The sequence below is a fragment of the Moschus berezovskii genome, chromosome 2 (genome assembly GCF_049115385.1).
Source record: "Moschus berezovskii isolate FMDL1 chromosome 2, NW_MosBer_1.0, whole genome shotgun sequence".
NCBI lineage: Eukaryota > Metazoa > Chordata > Mammalia > Artiodactyla > Moschidae > Moschus > Moschus berezovskii.
Genome location: NC_142461.1, coordinates 49,580,266 through 49,595,845, shown reverse-complemented (window position 1 = coordinate 49,595,845; position 15,580 = coordinate 49,580,266).

Sequence of the window (15,580 nt, the reverse complement as noted above, 5' to 3'; positions counted from 1 at the left end):
TCTCATAGAATTAAATACAAATATGCTTTATTGACTGTCACACACCTTACACATTTGAAGTATCATCCTCATGAATCACTGGAGCAGAAAGAAACATTGGGCAGTTTTCCCACTCTGCACAGAAGAAACGGTAAGAAACAGAACCAAATGCCCCCTTTATGTTTAAGAAAGAAGGAAACAGATTTGGTTTACCAAACTATTATGGTTTATGGTGGTGAATATGACTTTAAAACCGACCATTCATGTATGCTTTCAGTTCAGTTCAGTTGCTCAGTCGTGTCCGACTCTTTGTGACTCCATGGACTACAGCACGCCAGGCTTCCCTGTCCATCATCTACTCTTGAAGCTTGCTGAAACTCAAGTCCATCAAGTTGGTGATGCCATCCAACCATCTTATCATCTATCATCACCTTCTTTTCCTGCCTTCAATCTTTCCAGCATTAGGGACTTTTCAAATGAGTCAATTCTTCACATCAGGTGGACAAAGTATTGGAGTTTCAGCTTCATCAATCCTTCCAATGAACACCCAGGACTGATCTCCTATAGGATGGACTGGTTGGATCTCCTTGCAGACCCTGGGACTCTCAAGAGTCTTCTCCAACACTGTGGTTCTAAAGCATCAATTCTTTGGCACTCAGCTTTCTTTATAGTCCAACTCTCACATCCATACATGACTATTGGAAAAACCATGTGTTTTATATATTATATTTACATATGCTTTACATATTATAAAAATTCTAATATTTACATGTACTTTTCAGGTGATTTTTCTAAATTGCAGGAAGAGGTGATTGGTATATTTAATGATTAAAGATATTCTTTAGTTTCGATCCTATAAAATCTTAGATTTGTTGCCTCTGACATTCACATATTTTAAAATGTGATGCCTTGGGGAAAGACTCTCTTAGGATGATATTTACTAAGGAAACACACAAGATGGAATTTCTGGGGAGTAACAGTTCTGTCCTATGACCTCATCTACTTTGTAAGTGATCTGGATTATGCATATCTCCTCTATGTGCCAAAAAAGTAAGCACCATTATTAGGTGTTAAATAGTGAATTGATACATACTGTAGTCGGTAATGTTTAATATATATGTCTCCTTGTAGATGTGCAGTGTATTGGAACCATCAAGAACCTCAGCGATTAGGTAGTTCAGTGTATTTAGCTTACAGAGAAGGAGAGAGATGAAGGGGTTTAATGCCAGGTCACACAACCTCTTAACGGTGGAGGAGGACTAAAAAGCTTGTGATCTTTCATCGATCTAATCCGTGTGCAGTGTGCATTGAGGACCTGAAGGGTAAGTAAACTGTTTTACATTCTTATAGTTATTGTGGCCACTGCGTTTACCTGTTATGGCCTAATTTTTTGTCATAGTTATGATTTATGTGATGTGACTCTTGGTTAAGAATGCAAAACTCCAGTCATCAGACCTCTCTACAGAGCATGATCTACTTTATGACACCCTCTTTCTTGGCAGTTTCCAGAGATCCCTTACAAGCAAAAGGGACAGCCTGGGAAATAACTGTCTCCAATAAAATAGTCTCTGGTTCTACAGTTGATAGCCCTTCTTGCATACAAATGAGGTCATGAATATGCCTTCCTTTGGGTCTGGGGCTGTGGGTTAGGACAGACTGTATAGGCGCATGTGTGGTGGTTAAGGCAACATGACTTGAATCATTTTCAGTTTCCTTTGGTCAGGCTGTATCCAAGAATCTGAAATCAGGAGCCTGATTTTCATTTTGCCTCTTCATCTGGCAGATCTTTAGGTTCAGGGTTACCATTACTTCAAAGGGAATGTTCTTCATAGAGGAGGTATCCAGTAAAGGAAGAAAAATGAGATTCCACCTCATTATTTTAAAGATGGGTAAAATAAACAAATTGGCAATGCATGTTTTCTTTTAAACTACTCAATTGGAATCTTTTTCTGTCAAAGAAGGTTAACTTTAGAGGCTTCTATTATCTGATCGCCACGTGAAGGGGATCAAGTATATTTTTTGTTTGATGAAGTTGGGTAGAAGTTGGACTGAACTGAATTATGCTGATTGCTATTTTCCATAATTTCCAACAAACTTTTAAAACACACTTACCTATTATACCCCTTCATTTTCTATAGCTGCAGAAGAAGGAAAAAGACTCGTACAGATACGGAAACTCAAAAAAAGCAAGCCAGTCACTTGTTTTTATACAGAACCCAGCATACTGACATTTTAATGATGCTGGGCTACTGCCATAGTGTGAAATTTTGTATTCAGAGCATTTAAAAAGGGAGTGGTGCAAAGACAAGTAAGCCTCCCATGGAATGGATTTGATGAGTTTGTGTAAGAGACAGGTACCAGGTAATGCTCAACCTCCTTGGGTCACCTTTCCTCCTTAAAAAATTACAGGAGTCCTTTAAATTTATGGGATTCACAGCTGAATGTAGTGCCTTTTACGGAGACCTCTTTGGGTCTGATTAATTAGTAATTGGGGTGAGAGCTATGCACTTCAGTGACTCTTGCTGCCTTGATTGTAAATCGCAATCTGGTGCGAAATCTCAGCAGGTCACATTGCTGTTTTTGCTGTACCCCAGTGACACACTGATTAAATCTGTGTAAACAGTATCATTATGAAAATATTTTTGTTATAGGCATGAGGAGTTAACACATTTTTATTTTGGATGGAAATTAAAATTATTTGTGGGAGCTTTGTATGTTTTCATCAATTGTCAGTCATCCCAATAGAGCATGTAGCGAAGTAAACTGTTTTAATTTTCACAAAGGAAAAAAAAAAAGAGCTCTCAGACAGAGGGCTTTTAAAACTGAGAATTATGATCATTATGTCATTCATAATACACATAGAGACATTACAGGCAAGTATTATGTCACTTAATAGTTAGTTAAACAAGTAAACAGAAATATAGGAATTCACCAGCATATTCCACTTGCAACAGGGGCACTTTTGAATGAATAGATATGTTTTAATGGATGCCAGCACACACACACACACCATCTCTCACACACACCCCCTGATGCCTCCTTTGTATTCTACATGTTTCTTAAATTAGCTTTAACAGAACTTTGAGTTGCCTGTGGATAGGAGAACCAGGAGCTCATCTGTTCCTACAGAAGACACAGACTGGGGATGATGACTTAGGGATGCTAGGGACCAAGAGGAAGTTAAGTGAAGGGATAAGGTGAGCCATTAGATCACCTTGAGCAGTTCATGTAATGTATTTACACTTGATTCTGAATCAAGCAAGTTTGATTTTTTTTCCACTATATCCACTTGGCAATCTGACCACTGGCACCTTTCAAAAATTTTTTTTGTGGAGGAGTGTAATAGAGAGTTGGACTGTGAAGAAAGCTGAGCACTGAAGAATTGATGCTTTTGAACTGTTGTGTTGGAGAAGACTCTTGAGAATCCCTTGGACTGCAAGGAGATCCAACCAGTCCATCCTAAAGGAGATCAGTCCTGGGTGTTCCTTGGAAGGACTGATGCTGAAGCTGAAACTCCAATACTTTGGCCACCTCATGTGAAGAGTTGACTCATTGTAAAACACCCTTATGCTGGAAGGGATTGGGGGCAGGAGGAGAAGGGGATGACAGAGGATGAGATGGCTGGATGGCATCACCAACCCGATGGACATGAGTTTGGGTAATCTCTGGGAGCTGGTGATAGACTGGGAGGCCTGGTGTACTGCGATTCATGGGGTCGCAAAGAGTCGGACATGACTGAGTGACTGAACTGAACTGGACTGAATAAGGTTGAGCAAATGTGCAGTTTGCCACGATTGTAAACTATGTAAACTTCATGTTTCTTTTGTTCTGAATGGTGACCTAATTATAAGGGAGCAAAAACTATATTTGATAATCTTAATGAGGATTTCACCTCTATTTGCTGAAGCTGGTGGTAAGTCAACCCAAGCAGATGGATGCTCTCCTGTTTGCTTCGTTTCCCAGAGCATTTATTGGGAAAGGCTTAAATGAACTTTAATCAAATATGTCTATTAAGTTACTGAGACTCGAGTTGCTGGTCATCTACTTGTTAGCAACTAGATCTTAGATAAAAGAAAGGTAACTTTTTTTCCTTCCCTTGAACCTGTGAATATCATGATCGAAACATCAAGGGGAAAAAGAGGGAGCTAAAAAATCGGCAAATTTGCCATGTGCCAGCTTCCGGATTTAAACAAAGAACTGGCTGTATACATTTCAAATGACTGCCTTCATATTATCTAGGCCTAAAAAACAAAAAAACAAAACTGCCTTTGAAGAGAAGAGGAAGCATTTACCATAATCTTTAATGCTGTACAGATGTTGTAACTGCTTTTGCCAAAGGTGGGAGTAACTGTATATGAATGGACTGGCTGCAGGATATTGGTTATCAGTAGAATATTCAGAATAATGAAATTGTATGTTATTACTCGGGGCATTTGCATTTTCCTGATAAGTAGTTTGCTTGAGGTTTCCACAGATCTTTGAGCATGGGTCCCTCTAGAGAAATATGTTTGTTCACAACTCTCAGGTTTTTTTTTTTGTTGTTATTTGTTTGTTTTGTTTTACTGTATCCCATTGGCAATATTTGTCACTAATGGGAACTCTGAGAATCAGCTGATTAGATCACATTAGGAAAAATTTTGTGCATGTTACAACTATCTTTCCAGACAGCAATGGGTAAAGATGTTTAAGAGGATTAGTATAGAAGGAGAGGTAGAAAAGAAAGATGTTATTAATATAATTTACTTTTTTTAAACTACTCACCAACCTAGTTCAAAGCACAAAGCTAAATCTAGATTTAGCTTCTAGGAAAGAGATATTAAGGAAGAACAGTGCAAATCTGAGTTGCTCAAACAGGAATGAAGACTAAGAAAATGTGAGGATAGTTTATTATCAAATATAAACAAATTCAGAGTGATTCCATTTTCTTGTAAAATATTTTTTGCTAATTCCAGCATTCCAACTTTGTAATGTAACTTATGAAATGCCAGTAAAATTTCATCTAACTAAAATCTTTGCGAATTAAGATTTTACAGTCTACAAAGCAACTTTCCATCAGCACTACATGCAAGATAATTGAATTTTACTTTCCTATTCATAAAATCAAGAATGATTTTATGCAATAATAAATTAAATAATTACTCTTTCCTAGTAAGTATTTGCACAATATTTTTTTCAGAATCTAATACACAGAAAGGTCAGGATACAAACATACATACATCCTATGTAATAATATACATTTAAATATTTCCTTCTCCAGAACAGCCTCTGTGGCATAGAACAAGGAAAATAAGTTCATCATAGTTTTGTTTAAAAGTACTATTTTCTATTATAAGAATCATGCAAGCTTATTAATGTTTCATAAATGATAGCAAAATATCACTACAAGAATCAGTAATGGTAATTATTATAAAGCAATAAACCCAGTATGGCTCCAGCTCCCACAAATAAGGTGTTAACTTCTCACAGAAGTTGTGTGTACTTTGTGTGTGGATTTGTTTGTCCTATTCTATATGAGGGCTTAATCCTTCTTTGCAGACTCTTTAGTAATCTAGGTTCCTTCCATTATGGATAGATGAACTTTTTTTTGACATTTTCAGGTAATGCTTCCTTCATTTATAAAAGACAATATAAACTGGAAGATATATGGTGTTATTACAATGAAAGTTTATTGGTATAAGGTATTGGAAAATGAAGTCTTTTTAAAAAAGTACTTCACACTTATAAATCACAAAACCGTTCTTGAAACCAGCCATTAAATGTAGGGAGAATCAGTTGAGTCAGTTCAGTTCAGTTCAGTCGCTCAGTCGTGTCCGACTCTCCGTGACCCCATGAATCACAGCACGCCAGGCCTCCCTATCCATCACCAACTCCCGGAGTACACTCAAACTCATGTCCACAGAGTCGGTGATGCCATCCAGCCATCTCATTCTTTGTCGTCCCCTTCTCCTCCCGCCCCCAACCTTTCCCAGCATCAGAGTCTTTTCCAGGGAGTCAACTCGTCGCATGAGGTGGCCAAAGAATTGCAGTTTCAGCTTTAGCATCAGTCCCTCCAATGAACATCCAGGATTGATCTCCTCTAGAATGGACTGGTTGGATCTCCTTGCAGTATAAGGGACTCTCAAGAGTCTTCTCCAGCACCACAGTTCAAAAGCATCAATTCTTCGGCGATCAGCCTTCTTCACAGTCCAACTCTCACATCCATACATGACCACGGGAAAAACCATTGCCTTGACTAGACGGACCTTGGTTGGCAAAGTAATGTCTCTGCTTTTTAATATACTATCAAGGTTGGTCATAACTTTCCTTCCAAGGAGCAAGCGTCTTTTAAATTCATGGCTGCAATCAGCATCTGCAGTGGTTTTGGAGCCCCAAAAAACAAAGTCTGACACTGTTTCCACTGTTTTTCCATCTATTTCCCATGAAGTGATGGGACCAGATGCCATGATCTTTGTTTTCTGAATGTTGAGCTTCAAGCCAACCTTTTCACTCTCCTCTTTCACTTTCATCAAGAGGCTTTTGAGTTCCTCTTCACTTTCTGCCATAAGGGTAGTGTCATCTGCATATCTGAGGTTATTGAAATTTCTCCCAGCAATCTTGATTCCAGCTTGTGCTTCTTCAAGCCCAGCGTTCCTCATGATGTACTCTGCATAGAAGTTAAATAAGCAAGGTGACAATATACAACCTTGACGTACACCTTTTCCTATTTGGAACCAGTCTGTTGTTCCATGTCCAGTTCTAACAGTTGCTTCCTGACCTGCATACAGGTTTCTCAAGAGGCAGGTCAGGTGTTCTGGGATTCCCATCTCTCAGAATGTTCCACAGTTTATTGGAATCGACACAGTCAAAGGCTTTGGCATAGTCAATAAAGCAGAAATAGATGTTTTTCTGAAACTCTCTTGCTTTCTCCATGATCCAACGGACGTTGGCAATTTGATCTCTGGTGCCTCTGCCTTTTCTAAAACCTGCTTGAACATCTGGGAGTTCACGGTTTACATACTGCTGAAGCCTGGCTTGGAGAATTTTGAGCATGACTTTACTAGCATGTGAGATGAGTGCAATTGTGCGGTAGTTTGAGCATTCTTTGGCATTGCCTTTCTTTGGGATTGGAATGAAGACTGACCTCTTCCAGTCCTGTGGCCACTGCTGAGTTTTCCAAATGTGCTGGCATATTGAGTGCAGCACTTTCACAGCATCATCTTTCAAGACTTGAAATAGCTCAACTGGAATTCCATCACCTCCACTAGCTTTGTTCGTAGTGATGCTTTCTAAGGCCCACTTGACTTCACATTCCAAGATGTCTGGCTCTAGGTCAGTGATCACGTTATCGTGACTATCTTGGTTGTGAAGATCTTTTTTGTACAGTTCTTCTGTGTATTCTTGCCACCTCTTCTTAATATCTTCTGCTTCTCTTAGGTCCATACCATTTCTGTCCTTTATCGAGCCCATCTTTGCATGAAATGTTCCCTTGGAATCTCTAATTTTCTTGAAGAGCTCTCTTGTTTTTCCTATTCTGTTGTTTTTCTCTATTTCTTTGCATTGATCACTGAGGAAGTCTTTCTTATCTCTCCTTGCTATTCTTTGGAACTCTGCATTCAGATGCTTATATCTTTCCTTTTCTCCTTTGCTTTTCGCTTCTCTTCTTTTCACAGCTATTTGTAAGGCCTCCTCAGACAGCCATTTCGCTCTTTTGCATTTCTTTTCCATGGGGATGGTCTTGGTCCCTGTCTCCTGTACAATGTCACGAACCTCCGTCCAGAGTTCATCAGGCACTCTATCAATCAGATCTAGTCCCTTAAATCTATTTCTCACTTCCACTGTATAATCATAATGGATTTGATGTAGGTCATATCTGAATGGTCTAGTGGTTTTCCCTACTTTCTTCAACTTAAGCCTGAACTTCGCAATAAGGAGTTCATGATCTGAGCCACAGTCAGCTCCTGGTCTTGTTTTCGCTAACTGTATACAGCTTCTCCATCTTTGGTTGCAAAGAATATAATCAATCTGATTTCGGTGTTGACCATCTGGTGATGTCCATGTGTAGAGTCTTCTCTTGTGTTGTTGGAAGAGGGTGTTTGCTATGACCAGTGCATTCTCTTGACAAAACTCTATTAGCCTTTGCCCTGCTTCATTCCGTGCTCCAAGGCCAAATTTGCCAGTTACTCCAGGTGTTTCTTGACTTCCTACTTTTGCATTCCAGTCCCCTATAATGAAAAGGACATCTTTTTTGGGTGTTAGCTCTAAAAGGTCTTGTAGGTCTTCATAGAACCGATTAACTTTGGCTTCTTCAGCATTACTGGTTGGGGCATAGGCCTGGATTACTGTAATATTGAATGGTTTGCCTTGGAAACGAACAGAAATCATCCTGTCATTTTTAAGATTGCATCCAAGTACTGCATTTCGGACTCTTTTGTTGACCATGATGGCTACTCCATTTCTTCTAAGGGATTCCTGCCCACAGTAGTAGATATAATGGTCATCTGAGTTAAATTCACCCATTCCAGTCCATTTTAATTCACTGATTCCTAGAATGTCAACGTTCACTCTTGCCATCTCCTGTTTGACCACTTCCAATTTGCCTTGATTCATGGACCTAACATTCCAGGTTCCTATGCAATACTGCTCTTTACAGCACCGGACCTTGCTTCTATCACTGGTCACATCCACAACTGGGTATTGGTTTTGCTTTTGCTCCATCCCTTTATTCCTTCTATAGTTATTTCTCTACTGAGCTCCAGTAGCATACTGGGCAAAAACCGACCTAGGGAATTCCTCATTCAGTATCCTATCATTTTGCCCTTTGTTACTGTTCATGGGGTTCTCAAGGCAAGTATACTGAAGTGGTTTGCCGTTCCCTTCTCCAGTGGACCACATTCGGCTGTGGTCCATGTGATCAGATCGGCTAGTTTCCTGTGATTATGATTTCAGTCTGTCCACCCTCTGGTGCCCCCTAGCAATACCTACCGTCTTATTTGGGTTTCTCTTACCTTGGTCGTGGAAAATCTCTTCACAGCCGCTCCAGCAAAGTGCAGCCGCTGTACCTTACCTTCGGTGAGGGGTATCTCCTCAAGGCCTCCCCTCCTGACCTTGAACGCGGAGTAGCTCCTCTCAGCCCTCGCAGCCACCGCCTGTTGGACGTGGGGTAGCTCCTCTTGGCCGCCGGGCCTGGCCTCAGGTGTGGGGTAGCTTCTCACGGCCGCGCCTCTTTGCGTGGTTCGTTGCGCCGGGGCCGGCGTCTCTCGCGTTGCGTCTGCGCCGCCGGGGCCGGCGTCTCTTGCGTACATTTCTTTAAAAAGGTGGTTCGAATTCACAGCCTATCTTGGATTTCCACACATGTTCCTCTTCTCTTGGCTGGAGATCAGGCTGAAGAACACACTCCAACGAGAGTCAAACGTGGATCCAGACAAAGGTCCTGATCCCCTTCTTGCCTGCTCCCAGTCTGTTTAGGGAGCTAGAATCAAAGGCCTGTGCAGCTATGGTGAAGCTTTCAGAGACTTTGAAATAGTAAAGAATCCAGCCCAGTTAAGTGCTTCAGCTGTAGGGAGAATGAATACTGGTGTAGGAAAACAAGGAAGAGCCCCTCTTGTACATATTTTACTGATGCTGCTACTTCTCTCATTGTTCGCACTTGTGCCCATTCTCATCCATTAAGCAAATTCAGTAAGCAACTGTAAGGATATAACAAACTCAAGGAAAATTGAAAATCCCACAAAATTAATTAGCTGCTTTATAGTTGTGGAAACTTCAGGAAATTTGCATACAACAAATTTAGAAGAAATAACAGATTAGTGGTTTGAAGTTAAGTGGCAGGATGTTGGAGGGTAGTGAAAGTGGCTGTAAAAGGTCAACATGAAGGATTTGTATGATGACAGAAATTTTTTGTATCTTAAAAAAATATATATGATATATGTCATATAATCTATCACAATATTCTGGCTGTGAACTGAACCATAGTTTTTCAAAATGCTGCCTTTGGGTGAAAATGAGTACAGGGTACATGGGATCTCTATGTTATGTCTTACAACTATAGGTGAATCTGCAATTATTTCAAAATGTTTAACGAAGAACATAAAATTTAGTTATTTTCTCTTTATAGAGGCTTAATCACTAAGCTGTGTCTGACTCTTGCAACCCCATGGTAGGCTACCAGACTCCTCTGTCCATGGGATTTTACAGGCAACAAGACAGGAGTGGGTTGTCATTTCCTTCTCCAGGGGATCTTCCCGACCCAGGGATTGAACCCAAGTATCCTGCATTGCAGGAAGATTCTTTACTGACTGAACTACCAGGGAATTCCACATTTAGAAAGATGGATATATGCATATCTACATGCTTCTGCACAGATGACCTGCCTAAATTCTTTTCAGACTACACATTTTTATTTCAGCAAAATGAAATATGCAAACACTTGCCCGTGTATTGTTTATGTGGAATATATTTAACTTGATTTGATATTTTATTTAATTTGAAGAGTTATTTATGTATTATTTTGAAGACCTTAAGAAAGATTGTTTCTGAAAGCATGGGGCAGTGTCATGGCTAAAAAGCAAGAACTTGGAAGTCAGATTGCCTGGTTTGAACCCCCTCTATCACTTATAAACAATGAATTTGAGTAGGTTATTTAATCAGTCTTCTCCAACTTGCTCCTAAAATAATGACAATAGTAACTATCTTATAGCATTGCTATAAGGACTAGACAAATTAATACACAGAAAACACACAGAATACAGCCTAACATACAGTAGAACTATGTGTTAGCTGTTGCTATGAAGATAATGATGATGCTGCTTTACAAGTATCAACTTATAGAAACCTCATGTCAGCCCTAGTTGTAGGTACCATGATAGGACTCATCTTAGATGACTAGATGAGATGTCTTGACAAGGTAAACTTCTCCTGTCTCAGTTCAGTTCAGTCACTCAGTTGGGTCCGACTCTTTGCAATCCCATGAACTGCAGCACGCCAGGCCTCCCTGTCATTCATCAACTCCCTGGGTCCACCCAAACCCATGTCCATTGAGTTGGTGATGCCATCCAACCATCTTATCCTCTGTCGTTCCCTTCTCCTCCTGCCCTCAATCTTTCCCAGAATCAGGGTCTTTTCCAATGAGTCAGCTCTTCATATAAGGTGGACAAAGTATTGGAGTTTCAGCTTCAACATTGGTCCTTCCAATGAACACCCAGGACTGATATCCATTAAGATGGACTGGTTGGATCTCCTTGCAGTCCAAGGGACTCTCAAGAGTCTTCTCCAACATCACAGTTCAAAAGCAAAAATACTTCAGCACTCAGCTTTCTTTATAGTCCAACTCTCACATCCATACATGACCACTGGAAAAACCATAGCCTTGAATAGACAGATCTTTGTTGACAAAGTAATGTCTCTGCTTTTTAATATGCTGCCTAGGCTGGTCATAACTTTCCTTTTAAGGAGTAAGTGTATTTTAATTTCATGGCTGCAATCACCATCTGCCGTGATTTTGGAGCCCAGAAAAATAAAGTCTGACACTGTTTCCCCTGTTTCCCTATTTATCTGCCATGAAGTGATAGGACCAGATACCATTATCTTACTTTTCTGAATGTTGAGCTTTAAGCCAACTTTTTCACTCTGCTCTTTCACTTCACAAAGAGGCCCTTTAGTTCTTCTTCACTTTCTGCCATAAGGGTGGTGTCATCTGCATATCTGAGGTTATTGATATTTCTCCCAGCAATCTTGATTCCAGCTTGTGCTTCTTTCATCCTAGCATTCCTCATGATGTACTCTGCATATAAGTTAAATAAGCAGGGTCACAATATACAGCCTTGGCATACTCTTTTTCCTTTTTGGAGCCAGTCTGTTGTTCCATGTCCAGTTCTAACTGTTGCTTCCTGACTTGGATACAGATTTCTCAAGAGGCAGGTCAAGTGGTCTGATATTCCCATCTCTTTCAGAATTTACCACAGTTTCTTGTGATCCACACAATTAAAGGTTTTAGCATAGTCAATAAAGCAGAAATAGATGTTTTCCTGGAACTCTCTTGCTTTTTCGATGATCCAGCAGATGTTGGCAATTTGGTTTCTCTGGTTCCTCTGCCTTTTCTAAAACCACCTTGAACATCTGGAAGTTCACGGTTTGTGTATCGCTGAAGCCTGGGTTGGAGAATTTTGAGCCTTACTATGCTAGCATGTGAGATGAGTGCAATTGTGCGGTAGTTTGAACATTCTTTGGCATTGCCTTTCTTTGGGATTGGAATGAAGACTGACCTTTTCCAGTCCTGTGGCCACTGCTGAGTTTTCCAAATTTGCTGGCATATTGAGTGCAGCACTTTCACAGCATCATCTTTCAGGATTTGAAATAGCTCAATTGGAATTCTATCACCTCCATTAGCTTTGATTATAGTGATGCTTCCTAAGGCCCACTTGACTTCACATTCCAGGATGTCTGGTTCTAGGTGAGTGATCACACCATCGTGATTATCTGGGTCATGAAGATCTTTTTTGTTCAGTTCTTCTGCGTATTCTTGCCACCTCTTCTTAATATCTTCTGCTTCTGTTAGGTCCATACCATTTCTGTCTATTATTGAGCCCATCTTTGCTTGAAATGTTCCCTTGGTATCTCTAATTTTCTTGAAGCGATCTCTAGTCTTTCCCATTCTGTTGTTTTCCTCTATTTCTTTGCATTGATAGCTGAGGAAGGCTTTCTTATCTCTCCTTGCTATTCTTTGGAACTCTGCATTCAGATGCTTATATCTTTCCTTTTCTGCTTTGTTTTTCACTTCTCTTCTTTTCACAGCTATTTGTAAGGCCTCCTCAGACAGCCATTTTGCTTTTTTGCATTTCTTTTTTTTGGGGATGGTCTTGATTCCTGTCTCCTGTACAATGTCACGAACCTCCGTCCATAATTCATCAGGCACTTTGTCTATCAGATCTAATCCCTTAAATATATTTCTCACTTCCACTCTATAATCATAAGGGAATTGATTTAGGTCATGCCTGAATGGTCTAGTGGTTTTTTCTACTTTATTCAATTTCAGTCTGAATTTGGCAATAAAAAGTTCATGATCTGAGCCACAGTCAGCTCGTGGTCTCGTTTTTGCTGACTGTATAGAGCTTCTCCATCTTTGGCGTCAAAGAATATAATCAATCTAATTTTGGTGTTTACCATCTGGTGGTGTCCATGTGTAGAGTCTTCTCTTGTGTTGTTGGAAGAGGGTGTTTGCTATGACCAGTTCGTTCTCTTGGCAGAAGTCTATTAGCCTTTGCCCTGCTTCATTTCGTGCTCCAAGGCCAAATTTGCCTGTTACTCCAGGTGTTTCTTAACTTCTTATTTTTCCATTCCAGTCCCCTATAATGAAAAGGACAATTTTTTTGGTGTGTTAGTTCTAAAAGTTCTTGTAGGTCTTCATAGAACCATTCAACTTTAGCTCCTTCAGCGTTACTGGTCAGGGCATACACTTGGATAACCGTGATATTGAATGGTTTGCCTTGGAAACGAACAAAGATCATTCTGTCATTTTGGAGATTGCATCAGTTACCACATTTGGACTCTTTTGTTGACTATGATGGCTACTCCATTTCTTCTAAGGAATTTCTGCCCACAGTAGTAGATATAATGGTCCTCTTATTTAAATTCACCCATTCCAGTCCATCTTAGTTCTCGGATTCCTAGAATGTTGACATTCACTCTTGTCGTCTCCTGTTTGACCACTTCCAATTTGCCTTGATTAATGGACTTAATATTCCAGGTTCCTGTGCAATATTGCTCTCTATAGCATCGGACCTTGCTTCTATCACCAGTCCCATCCACAACTGGGTGTTGTTTTTGCATGGCTCTATCCCTTCATTCTTTCTGGAGTTATTTCTCCACTGATCTACATTAGCCTATTGGGCACCTACTGTTTGGAAGGACTCTAATCACTGTACTATCAGTTTGCTAGTGAGATAGCCCAGAATTTTATTTTGTTGTAAGAAAATAATGTTATATTTTATTAGGCAAAGAAACATCTGATTTTCTATTTAAATAATAATGATTTTAGAAACAACACTAGAAAATATTTTTCAAAAAAGCCAACAGGTTTTCTTCTTAGGTTTCCATTATTGATTCTGCTTGGTTTGGTAGGCATCTTCCCTCTGGTATTTTGGTCTTTCAGTTTTTCAGCCCAGATAAACCCAAAGTGAAGAGGTGTAGAAAAACAAAGGAGAGGAAGCCAACCCAAACTTCATTTTCAAAGCTTTGGAAAAGCTGAGGTTTGGTTTCATTCCAAAAAGGGTCAAGATTCAGGTCAAATCTTATTTTATATAAAATGAGTGGCTTCGTTTTAAAGCAATCTAGTAGTTACAATTGTGGTAGTTTCTGGTTTTAGCTAGCCTTTGAGAAGAAATGCTGAAATTATTCTTTTCAATGGAAAGGGGACTCAACATTGTACCACAGCTACCAAAACAGGGACTTCCTGCCAAAGAATGACCATTTGTTAAACTGATTATCATGTGTAGTAAAGAGACTTTTTTGTTGCTGTTGTATTGAGTATATGAAAGTGGGCATATGTTTTCCAGGTATATGTGTGTGTGTAAAAAATCATCTCCAAATTGGAAAATTGAAATCTTCATCAAATTATAGTGTAGCATGATTATTAAAAGTTCAGACTTTGGGCCCAGACTTGGCTTTGTAGTTAAACATATGTCACCTTATGAGAATGAAAATAAAATAATAGTAGCTGCCATATCAACTGTTTTTAGAGAATAAATAGTGAATTTATATAAAGCAACTAGTAGACTGTATGGTAAATATTTAGAAAAGGCTTAATAAAATTTAGCTATGCTACAAAATGCATAATTAACTGCTGACCATGTGCTGAGTTCAGACTTTACCTTATTTATATAAATAATTTTCCTTAATATTAGTCATTTAATTCTAGTTATAGCAGTTAAATATATGCAAAACAATATATTAATAGGATAATTAAAGACATAGAAGAAATAAAGTGAATCAGTTAGAAATGCATTTGCCTGCAAATTACAAAACACCTGCACTATAGTTTTGCTTTTTTTTTTTTTTCAAAATAGGGATTGAATTTCTCACATAGGGAGTTTAGGGGTAGTTTACTGCTAGTTAGAATACTGACTATTGCCAAATTTTTTGCAGGTTTCTCAACATCTTCCTAATAGGCAGTCCATCACCTCTTCCTTTAAATCAGGAAGATATTATGAGAGGCAGTGCAAATCTTTAGGCAAGCCATATCTTTCCCAGAAGCTGCACTGTCTGGCAGACTTTTCCACATGTTTTCCAACATCCCTTAAAAATGCAAATAGTATTTTTTTCCTGAGTAACATGACACGCTTCAGTTCAGTTCAGTTCAGTTCAGTCGCTCAGTCGTGTCCGACTCTCCGCGACCCCATGAATCACAGCACGCCAGGCCTCCCTGTCCATCACCAACTCCCGGAGTACACTCAAACTCATGTCCACAGAGTCGGTGATGCCATCCAGCCATCTCATTCTCCGTCGTCCCCTTCTCCTCCCGCCCCCAACCTTTCCCAGCATCAGAGTCTTTTCCAGTGAGTCAACTCGTCTCATGAGGTGGCCAAAGTATTGGAGTTTCAGCTTTAGCATCAGTCCCTCCAATGAACAT